Source organism: Salmo trutta, unplaced genomic scaffold (assembly GCF_901001165.1).
Source record: "Salmo trutta unplaced genomic scaffold, fSalTru1.1, whole genome shotgun sequence".
Classification (NCBI taxonomy): Eukaryota; Metazoa; Chordata; class Actinopteri; order Salmoniformes; family Salmonidae; genus Salmo; species Salmo trutta.
This window is the reverse complement of record NW_021822766.1, coordinates 51,252-63,721: the sequence shown is the minus strand read 5'-3', so window position 1 is coordinate 63,721 and position 12,470 is coordinate 51,252. Positions and strand designations below refer to the sequence as shown.

General features: G+C 47.1%; 1 non-coding gene across 1 annotated transcript; it reads left to right on the top strand.

Moving 5' to 3' along the window:
* The first annotated feature begins 10,250 nt into the window (after positions 1 to 10,250).
* On the top strand, positions 10,251 to 10,441 carry LOC115184238 (U2 spliceosomal RNA). The gene has a single exon (XR_003874234.1). It is a non-coding gene; the product is annotated as a U2 spliceosomal RNA (small nuclear RNA).
* The last annotated feature ends 2,029 nt before the right edge of the window (positions 10,442 to 12,470 follow it).

Genomic DNA, 12,470 nt, shown 5'->3' with positions numbered 1-12,470 from the left:
GGTTAGTAATGAGGCTATATACAGGTGGTACCGAGTCGAGTGTGCAGGTGTAACATTAGGTGGTTCCGAGTCAAGGTGCAGGGGTACAGGTTAGTAATGAGGCGATATACAGGTGGTACCGGTACCGAGTCAAATTGCAGGGGTACAGGTTAGTAACGAGGCTATATACAGGTGGGTACCGGTACAGAGTCAAAGTGCAGGGGTACAGGTTAGTAACGAGGCTATATAAAGGTGGTACCGGTACCGAGTCAAAGTGCAGGGGTACAGGTTAGTAATGAGGCGATATACAGGTGGTACCGAGTCAAAGTGCAGGGGTACAGGTTAGTAACGAGGCTATATACAGGTGGTACCGGTACCGAGTCAAAGTGCAGGGGTACAGGTTAGTAACGAGGCTATATACAGGTGGTACCGGGTCAAAGTGCAGGGGTACAGGTTAGTAACGAGGCTATATACAGGTGGTACCGGTACCGAGTCAAAGTGCAGGGGTACAGGTTAGTAATGAGGCGATATACAGGTGGTACCGAGTCAAAGTGCAGGGGTACAGGTTAGTAATGTGGCTATATACAGGTGGTACCGGTACCGAGTCAAAGTGCAGGGGTACAGGTTAGTAATGAGGCTATATACAGGTGGTACCGGTACCGAGTCAAAGTGCAGGGGTACAGGTTAGTTATGAGGCTATAAACAGGTGGTACCGGTACCGAGTCAAGGTGCAGGGGTACAGGTTAGTAATGAGGCGATATACAGGTGGTACCGGTACCGAGTCAAAGTGCAGGGGTACAGGTTAGTAATGAGGCGATATACAGGTGGTACCGAGTCAAAGTGCAGGGGTACAGGTTAGTAACGAGGCGATATACAGGTGTTCCCGGTACCGAGTCAAAGTGCAGGGGTACAGGTTAGTAACGAGGCTATATACAGGTGGTACCGGTACCGAGTCAAAGTGCAGGGGTACAGGTTAGTAATGAGGCAATATACAGGTGGTACAGAGTCAAAGTGCAGGGGTACAGGTTAGTAACGAGGCTATATACAGGTGGTACCGGTACCGAGTCAAAGTGCAGGGGTACAGGTTAGTAACGAGGCTATATACAGGTGGTACCGGTACCGGGTCAAAGTGCAGGGGTACAGGTTAGTAATGAGGCGATATACAGGTGGTACCGGTACTGAGTCAAAGTGCAGGGGTACAGTTTAGTAATGTGGCTATATACAGGTGGTACCGGTACGGAGTCAAAGTGCAGGGGTACAGGTTAGTAATGAGGCTATATACAGGTGGTACCGGTACCGAGTCAAAGTGCAGGGGTACAGGTTAGTAATGAGGCTATAAACAGGTGGTACCGGTACCGAGTCAAGGTGCAGGGGTACAGGTTAGTAATGAGGGGATATACAGGTGGTACCGGTACCGAGTCAAAGTGCAGGGGTACAGGTTAGTAACGAGGCTATATACAGGTGGTACCGAGTCAAAGTGCAGGGGTACAGGTTAGTAACGAGGCTATATACAGGTGGTACCGGTACCGAGTCAAAGTGCAGGGGTACAGGTTAGTAATGTGGCTATATACAGGTGGTACCGGTACCGAGTCAAAGTGCAGGGGTACAGGTTAGTAATGAGGCTATATACAGGTGGTACCGGTACCGAGTCAAGTGCAGGGGTACAGGTTAGTAATGAGGCTATAAACAGGTGGTACCGGTACCGAGTCAAGGTGCAGGGGTACAGGTTAGTAATTAGGCGATATACAGGTGGTACCGGTACCGAGTCAAAGTGCAGGGGTACAGGTTAGTTATGAGGCGATATACAGGTGGTACCGGTACTGAGTCAAAGTGCAGGGGTACAGGTTAGTAATGTGGCTATATACAGGTGGTACCGGTACCGAGTCAAAGTGCAGGGGTACAGGTTAGTAATGAGGCTATATACAGGTGGTACCGGTACCGAGTCAAAGTGCAGGGGTACAGGTTAGTTATGAGGCTATAAACAGGTGGTACCGGTACCGAGTCAAGGTGCAGGGGTACAGGTTAGTAATGAGGCGATATACAGGTGGTACCGGTACCGAGTCAAAGTGCAGGGGTACAGGTTAGTAATGAGGCGATATACAGGTGGTACCGAGTCAAAGTGCAGGGGTACAGGTTAGTAACGAGGCGATATACAGGTGTTCCCGGTACCGAGTCAAAGTGCAGGGGTACAGGTCAGTAACGAGGCTATATACAGGTGGTACCGGTACCGGGTCAAAGTGCAGGGGTACAGGTTAGTAATGAGGCGATATACAGGTGGTACCGGTACTGAGTCAAAGTGCAGGGGTACAGGTTAGTAGTGTGGCTATATACAGGTGGTACCGGTACCGGGTCAAAGTGCAGGGGTACAGGTTAGTAATGAGGCGATATACAGGTGGTACCGGTACTGAGTCAAAGTGCAGGGGTACAGGTTAGTAGTGTGGCTATATACAGGTGGTACCGGTACCGAGTCAAAGTGCAGGGGTACAGGTTAGTAATGAGGCTATATACAGGTGGTACCGGTACCGAGTCAAAGTGCAGGGGTACAGGTTAGTAATGAGGCTATAAACAGGTGGTACCGGTACCGAGTCAAGGTGCAGGGGTACAGGTTAGTAATGAGGGGATATACAGGTGGTACCGGTACCGAGTCAAAGTGCAGGGGTACAGGTTAGTAACGAGGCTATATACAGGTGGTACCGAGTCAAAGTGCAGGGGTACAGGTTAGTAACGAGGCTATATACAGGTGGTACCGGTACCGAGTCAAAGTGCAGGGGTACAGGTTAGTAATGTGGCTATATACAGGTGGTACCGGTACCGAGTCAAAGTGCAGGGGTACAGGTTAGTAATGAGGCTATATACAGGTGGTACCGGTACCGAGTCAAGTGCAGGGGTACAGGTTAGTAATGAGGCTATAAACAGGTGGTACCGGTACCGAGTCAAGGTGCAGGGGTACAGGTTAGTAATTAGGCGATATACAGGTGGTACCGGTACCGAGTCAAAGTGCAGTGGTACAGGTTAGTTATGAGGCGATATACAGGTGGTACCGGTACTGAGTCAAAGTGCAGGGGTACAGGTTAGTAATGTGGCTATATACAGGTGGTACCGGTACCGAGTCAAAGTGCAGGGGTACAGGTTAGTAATGAGGCTATATACAGGTTGGTACCGGTACCGAGTCAAAGTGCAGGGGTACAGGTTAGTTATGAGGCTATAAACAGGTTGTACCGGTACCGAGTCAAGGTGCAGGGGTACAGGTTAGTAATGAGGCGATATACAGGTGGTACCGGTACCGAGTCAAAGTGCAGGGGTACAGGTTAGTAATGAGGCGATATACAGGTGGTACCGAGTCAAAGTGCAGGGGTACAGGTTAGTAACGAGGCGATATACAGGTGTTCCCGGTACCGAGTCAAAGTGCAGGGGTACAGGTCAGTAACGAGGCTATATACAGGTGGTACCGGTACCGGGTCAAAGTGCAGGGGTACAGGTTAGTAATGAGGCGATATACAGGTGGTACCGGTACTGAGTCAAAGTGCAGGGGTACAGGTTAGTAGTGTGGCTATATACAGGTGGTACCGGTACCGAGTCAAAGTGCAGGGGTACAGGTTAGTAATGAGGCTATATACAGGTGGTACCGGTACCGAGTCAAAGTGCAGGGGTACAGGTTAGTTATGAGGCTATAAACAGGTGGTACCGGTACCGAGTCAAGGTGCAGGGGTACAGGTTAGTAATGAGGCGATATACAGGTGGTACCGGTACCGAGTCAAAGTGCAGGGGTACAGGTTAGTAATGAGGCGATATACAGGTGGTACCGAGTCAAAGTGCAGTGGTACAGGTTAGTAACGAGGCTATATACAGGTGGTACCGGTACCGAGTCAAAGTGCAGGGGTACAGGTTAGTAACGAGGCTATATACAGGTGGTACCGGTACCGAGTCAAAGTGCAGGGGTACAGGTTAGTAATGAGGCGATATACAGGTGGTACCGAGTCAAAGTGCAGGGGTACAGGTTAGTAACGAGGCTATATACAGGTGGTACCGGTACCGAGTCAAAGTGCAGGTTACAGGTTAGTAACGAGGCTATATACAGGTGGTACCAGTACCGAGTCAAAGTGCAGGGGTACAGGTTAGTAACGAGGCTATATACAGGTGGTACCGGTACCGAGTCAAAGTGCAGGGGTACAGGTTAGTAATGAGGCGATATACAGGTGGTACCGAGTCAAAGTGCAGGGGTACAGGTTAGTAACGAGGCTATATACAGGTGGTACCGGGTCAAAGTGCAGGGGTACAGGTTAGTAACGAGGCGATATACAGGTGGTACCGAGTCAAAGTGCAGGGGTACAGGTTAGTAACGAGGCGATATACAGGTGGTACCGGTACTGAGTCAAAGTGCAGGGGTACAGGTTAGTAATGAGGCTATATACAGGTGGTACCGGTACCGAGTCAAAGTGCAGGGGTACAGGTTAGTAATGAGGCTATAAACAGGTGGTACCGGTACCGAGTCAAGGTGCAGGGGTACAGGTTAGTAATGAGCGGATATACAGGTGGTACCGGTACCGAGTCAAAGTGAAGGGGTACAGGTTAGTAATGAGGCGATATACAGGTGGTACCGGTACCGAGTCAAAGTGCAGGGGTACAGGTTAGTAATGAGGCGATATACAGGTGGTACCGAGTCAAAGTGCAGGGGTACAGGTTAGTAACAAGGCTATATACAGGTGGTACCGGTACCGAGTCAAAGTGCAGGGTACAGGTTAGTAACGAGGCTATATACAGGTGGTACCAGTACCGAGTCAAAGTGCAGGGGTACAGGTTAGTAACGAGGCTATATACAGGTGGTACCGGTACCGAGTCAAAGTGCAGGGGTACAGGTTAGTAATGAGGCGATATACAGGTGGTACCGAGTCAAAGTGCAGTGGTACAGGTTAGTAACGAGGCTATATACAGGTGGTACCGGTACCGAGTCAAAGTGCAGGGGTACAGGTTAGTAACGAGGCTATATACAGGTGGTAACGGTACCGAGTCAAAGTGCAGGGGTACAGGTTAGTAATGAGGCGATATACAGGTGGTACCGAGTCAAAGTGCAGGGGTACAGGTTAGTAACGAGGCTATATACAGGTGGTACCGGTACCGAGTCAAAGTGCAGGGGTACAGGTTAGTAACGAGGCTATATACAGGTGGTACCAGTACCGAGTCAAAGTGCAGGGGTACAGGTTAGTAACGAGGCTATATACAGGTGGTACCGGTACCGAGTCAAAGTGCAGGGGTACAGGTTAGTAATGAGGCGATATACAGGTGGTACCGAGTCAAAGTGCAGGGGTACAGGTTAGTAACGAGGCTATATACAGGTGGTACCGGTACCGAGTCAAAGTGCAGGGGTACAGGTTAGTAACGAGGCTATATACAGGTGGTACCGGGTCAAAGTTCAGGGGCACAGGTTAGTAACGAGGCTATATACAGGTGGTACTGGTACCGGGTCAAAGTGCAGGGGTACAGGTTAGTAACGAGGCTATATACAGGTGGTACCGGTACCGAGTCAAAGTGCAGGGGTACAGGTTAGTAACGAGGCGATATACAAGTGGTACCGGGTCAAAGTGCAGGGGTACAGGTTAGTAACGAGGCGATATACAGGTGGTAACGAGTCAAAGTGCAGGGGTACAGGTTAGTAACGAGGCGATATACAGGTGGTACCGGTACCGAGTCAAAGTGCAGGGGTACAGGTTAGTAATGAGGCTATATACAGGTGGAACCGGTACCGAGTCAAAGTGCAGGGGTACAGGTTAGTAATGAGGCTATAAACAGGTGGTACCGGTACCGAGTCAAGGTGCAGGGGTACAGGTTAGTAATGAGGGGATATACAGGTGGTACCGGTACCGAGTCAAAGTGCAGGGGTACAGGTTAGTAATGAGGCGATATACAGGTGGTACCGGTACCGAGTCAAAGTGCAGGGGTACAGGTTAGTAATGAGGCGATATACAGGTGGTACCGAGTCAAAGTGCAGGGGTACAGGTTAGTAACAAGGCTATATACAGGTGGTACCGGTACCGAGTCAAAGTGCAGGGTACAGGTTAGTAACGAGGCTATATACAGGTGGTACCAGTACCGAGTCAAAGTGCAGGGGTACAGGTTAGTAACGAGGCTATATACAGGTGGTACCGGTACCGAGTCAAAGTGCAGGGGTACAGGTTAGTAATGAGGCGATATACAGGTGGTACCGAGTCAAAGTGCAGTGGTACAGGTTAGTAACGAGGCTATATACAGGTGGTACCGGTACCGAGTCAAAGTGCAGGGGTACAGGTTAGTAACGAGGCTATATACAGGTGGTACCGGTACCGAGTCAAAGTGCAGGGGTACAGGTTAGTAATGAGGCGATATACAAGTGGTACCGAGTCAAAGTGCAGGGGTACAGGTTAGTAACGAGGCTATATACAGGTGGTACCGGTACCGGGTCAAAGTGCAGGGGTACAGGTTAGTAACGAGGCTTTATACAGGTGGTACCCGTTACCGAGTCAAAGTGCAGGGGTACAGGTTAGTAACGAGGCGTTATACAGGTGGTACCGGTACCGGGTCAAAGTGCAGGGGTACAGGTTAGTAACGAGGCTTTATACAGGTGGTACCGGTACCGAGTCAAAGTGCAGGGGTACAGGTTAGTAACGAGGCGTTATACAGGTGGTACCGGTACCGGGTCAAAGTGCAGGGGTACAGGTTAGTAATGAGACTATATACAGGTGGTACAGGTACCGAGTCAAAGTGCAGGGGTACAGGTTAGTAACGAGGCTATATACAGGTGGTACCGGTACCGAGTCAAAGTGCAGGGGTACAGATTAGTAACGAGGCTATATACAGGTGATACCGGGTCAAAGTGCAGGGGTACAGGTTAGTAACGAGGCTATATACAGGTGGTACCGGTACCGGGTCAAAGTGCAGGGGTACAGGTTAGTAACGAGGCTTTATACAGGTGGTACCCGTTACCGAGTCAAAGTGCAGGGGTACAGGTTAGTAACGAGGCGTTATACAGGTGGTACCGGTACCGGGTCAAAGTGCAGGGGTACAGGTTAGTAACGAGGCTTTATACAGGTGGTACCGGTACCGAGTCAAAGTGCAGGGGTACAGGTTAGTAACGAGGCGTTATACAGGTGGTACCGGTACCGGGTCAAAGTGCAGGGGTACAGGTTAGTAACGAGGCTATATACAGGTGGTACCGGTACCGGGTCAAAGTGCAGGGGTACAGGTTAGTAACGAGGCTTTATACAGGTGGTACCCGTTACCGAGTCAAAGTGCAGGGGTACAGGTTAGTAACGAGGCGTTATACAGGTGGTACCGGTACCGGGTCAAAGTGCAGGGGTACAGGTTAGTAACGAGGCTTTATACAGGTGGTACCGGTACCGAGTCAAAGTGCAGGGGTACAGGTTAGTAACGAGGCGTTATACAGGTGGTACCGGTACCGGGTCAAAGTGCAGGGGTACAGGTTAGTAATGAGACTATATACAGGTGGTACCGGTACCGAGTCAAAGTGCAGGGGTACAGGTTAGTAACGAGGCTATATACAGGTGGTACCGGTACCGAGTCAAAGTGCAGGGGTACAGGTTAGTAACGAGGCTATATACAGGTGATACCGGGTCAAAGTGCAGGGGTACAGGTTAGTAACGAGGCTATATACAGGTGGTACCGGTACCGGGTCAAAGTGCAGGGGTACAGGTTAGTAACGAGGCTTTATACAGGTGGTACCCGTTACCGAGTCAAAGTGCAGGGGTACAGGTTAGTAACGAGGCGTTATACAGGTGGTACCGGTACCGGGTCAAAGTGCAGGGGTACAGGTTAGTAACGAGGCTTTATACAGGTGGTACCGGTACCGAGTCAAAGTGCAGGGGTACAGGTTAGTAACGAGGCGTTATACAGGTGGTACCGGTACCGGGTCAAAGTGCAGGGGTACAGGTTAGTAACGAGGCGTTATACAGGTGGTACCGGTACCGGGTCAAAGTGCAGTGGTACAGGTTAGTAATGAGACTATATACAGGTGGTACCGGTACCGAGTCAAAGTGCAGGGGTACAGGTTAGTAACGAGGCGATATACAGGTGGTACCGAGTCAAAGTGCAGGGGTACAGGTTAGTAACGAGGCGATATACAGGTGGTACCGAGTCAAAGTGCAGGGGTACAGGTTAGTAACGAGGCGATATACAGGTGGTACCGGTACCGGGTCAAAGTGCAGGGGTACAGGTTAGTAACGAGGCGATATACAGGTGGTACCGGTACAGAGTCAAAGTGCAGGGGTACAGGTTAGTCGAGGTAATTTGTACATGGAGGTGGGGGTGAAGTGACTATGCATAGATAATAAACAGTGAGTAGCAGCAGTGTACGATATAAATGGAGGCGGTTCAATGTAGATTTTCTTAACTCTTTCTTGAACTGCATTGTTGGTGAAGGGCTTGTAAGTCAGCATTTCGCGGTAAGGTACCTGCTGTATTCGGTGCATGTGACAAATAAAGTTTGATTTGATTTGAAATAGTCCAGGTAATCAATTTTCTCTCATTGCCAAGGTCAACCTGGGGACCAACATCCATTAATCTGAAGATAAACCTGCCTCTGGACAGGTTTAACTGAAGCCTTCACTTAGATCCAGTGGTGAACCGTGATTATAGGATTTAGGCCTTCAGAAGGACCAAACATCTTCCAACACGTCGTGTCAAACTATAACATCATCAGAATAAGAGAAAACACAGCATCACTTAATGCGCTCGACATTATATCGTCTGTAGTCGGGCCGTTCTAGTTGTAGTGAAGGAGGAGCAATGCTTTCTGATCACATTCACTCCAGTCGGCCCCATGAAGTCAGAACAATACAATTACACAACTATTTCATTTCCAAAATGAAATGAACAAACCAGCTATTACTTCCCATTGCAAAAATATATCACTGGTTAGTGTGGTGAACGTCATAAAATACAGTTTAAATTCAATAATGTTTCACAGTCATTGTAAGTGAGGTCCTGGTGGACCTAACGGATAACCGTACAATAATTGGGGCTTTGGCTCATTAAATGTGGTTAATGTAGGGCTCATAAAATGTATTTAATATATGTCTCATTAGGCTCAGGTAGCATCAGATTACAATGTTCATGCTGATCAAAGCTCTCATCAAATCCACACATTTATATGCCTTATAATGCTTTTGAATGACACTTCCAGTTTGGGTGGAAACTACCAGGTTACCCGGGAGAAAAGTGATTTATTATCGTATAATCCCGGGGAAATATTCAACCCTAATGCGCATGCAGGTTGATTCACAAGACACCAATCAAGTAACTTACATATATAGTATCTTCATTAGGCCTAATGGCATTTTATGAAGTTTGTTGTAGTGACTGAGTAAGCCTAATTATAAAAGTAAGCCTCCAAAGTGCTGTGTTTGTTAGTTTATTATGTGGAGGAAACATTCAGGCAGCCAGGACCATACTCCAGGCCCGCTCCTTAGGCCGTACTGTAGGCCTAGCTCTCTCACTGCAGTCCAGTGCTGTGTTTGTTAGTTTATTATGTGGAGGAAACATTCAGGCAACCAGGACTATACTCCAGGCCTGCTCCTTAGGCTGTACTGTAGGCCTAGCTCTCTCACTGCAGTCCAGTGCTGTGGACATCTTTGAAGTTTGGCCTCTAGTAATTTAGGAGGGACACTTTATGAAAGCCTCCTCACAATGGCCTTATCATACAAGGCTCTACAGACAGATACAAAAAAAGACAGGCTATTTTTTTTTATTGTTCACATTATTTTCGTTGACGATGTATTGAAGTCAAGTGGTTGAACATGAGATGCAGTTTGCTGAACCACAGGACAGAAGGAAGGAAACAGCGACGGTCGGTGGATCTCTGGCGCCACCAGGTGGACAATTACTTCAGTTCGGTTGTAGCAGCAACGCTACCAGATATATTTAATACAAGATCAAATGTTATGTCAATATTATTATCTCCATATTGTCCCCGCCCCCCCCCTCCCCCGTAATATATTATTATTCCAATTTATATGTTGATCTGGTTTTAATTTAACAACGCTTTCTCTCGTTTCTGATTGGAGGGCGGATGACCACGTGACTTTACACCCTACCAAAGTGTAACTTTATAACAGTAAAACGTGGTTATTCCTGGCGTTGATCAACTCCCAATCCATGCTAACATTTATTTAAAGCATTATCTTTTTATGTTAAACAAAAAGCATACAGAGCTCATTTTGTTATAACCGTCGCCGAATTTGACATGTCGGAGAACGGCACCTTCCTCCCGAAAGCATTGCGGTATCGCTTCTCGGCCTTTTGGCTAAGATCAAGTGTAGTATCTGTTCTTATCAGTTTAATATCTGATACGTCCCCTATCTGGGGACCATATATTAAATTGATTTTTGGAACAGGGAGATGGAATAGGGGCTTGCTCCGTCCACTCCACGCATCGACCTGGTATTGCAGTACCTCCAGGAACGGTGCACCCCCTGTCGTTGTAAAGAGAAATCAGTCAGAGGCAATGGAGTCGCTTCGTTGGTCTGTATTGTGTTTTCACATTGTGCAAGTTAATTATCAGTATCAGTGATAGCTAGATAGTGCTGGTCACATCGGTACGATAGCTGTTGTGAATGGGGGTGCGTTCATCTTCTAACCAAAGATTTCTCTTCACGGGATACAGTGAAATGCTGACTTGCAAACTTCCCTCAACAGTACAATACCCATGATAAAAAATATACACAAATAGCTAAGTAATAAAGTAGTTCAAACTATTTTTTGTTATGATTGGAAATATCTGCATTATAAGACTATACAGAATAAAGTATGAAATGTGTTAAAGTCATGTACTGGTAACATGGGCCTCACAAGCACCTGTCTGGATGTATTAGATTCTCTCAATCACCTACAAGCATCTTTTTGGAACAATGTTATCGATTTTCAAAACAGAGTCCACAAGGCACACAACTTTTGAAAAACAGTAAATGTATTTTGAAAATGTAGTTGTCTTTTAAACACATAAAAACATTAATAAAAAATATATATTATACAGTCGAAATTGCAAATACATTGATCAAAATAACACAACTGCCTGCAGAAATATGAACACATCTCTACTGATCCCTGGAGTGCAACAGCAGACAGAACAGGAAGTTGGTCTCCTTAAAACCCCAGTACATCCATACATGTTCTTTGCCGTCACTAAATCATGATGATCAACTATCCAAAGGTGCAGAATTATGGGCAATTACTCTCCTTTTATGCAGATTTCACTAAACTATTTCATAGGCTGCTGCCAACATTGAGACCTAATCACTGGCCACTTTAATAAATGGATCACTAGTCACTTAAACAATGCCATTTTAAATAATGCCACTTTAATAATGTTTACATATCTTACATTACTCATATAATTTATACCATCTATTGCACCTTGCCAATGTCGCTCGGCCATCGCTCATCCATATATTTATATGGACATAATCTCATTCACCCCTTTAGATGTGTGTGTATACGGTAGCTGTTGGGGAATTGTTAGATTACTTGTTAGATATTACTGCACTGTCCTAACTAGAAACACAAGCACTTCGCTACACTCACATTAACATCTGCTAACCATGTGTATGTGACCAATACAATTTGATTTTGTACCGGTACCACCTGTATATAGCCTCATTACTAACCTGTACCCCTGCACTTTGACCCGGTACCGGTACCACCTGTATATCGCCTCGTTACTAACCTGTACCCCTGCACTTTGACCCGGTACCACCTGTATATCGCCTCGTTACTAACCTGTACCCCTGCACTTTGACTCGGTACCACCTGTATATCGCCTCGTTACTAACCTGTAACCCTGCACTTTGACCCGGTACCGGTACCACATGTATATAGTCTCATTACTAACCTGTACCCCTGCACTTTGACTCGGTACCGGTACCACCTGTATATCGCCTCGTTACTAACCTGTACCCCTGCACTTTGACTCGGTACCGGTACCACCTGTATATAGCCTCATTACTAACCTGTACCCCTGCACTTTGACTCGGTACCGGTACCACCTGTATATAGCCTCGTTACTAACCTGTACCCCTGCACTTTGACTCGGTACCACCTGTATATAGCCTCGTTACTAACCTGTACCCCTGCACTTTGACTCGGTACCACCTGTATATAGCCTCGTTACTAACTTGTACCCCTGCACTTTGACTCGGTACCACCTGTATATAGCCTCATTACTAACCTGTACCCCTGCACTTTGACTCGGTACCACCTGTATATAGCCTCATTACTAACCTGTACCCCTGCACTTTGACTCGGTACCACCTGTATATCGCCTCGTTATTGTTATTTTATTGCGTTACTTTTTATTATTTTTTACTTTCGTTTATTTGGTAAATATCTTCTTAACTCTTTCTTGAAGAAGCATTGGAACTGTAAATCTGTATATTCATCATCTTAAACAGGAGATTCCTGGAGTGGTTGGAGCACTAAACCGTGTAGTAGACGGAAAGGAGGAGGAA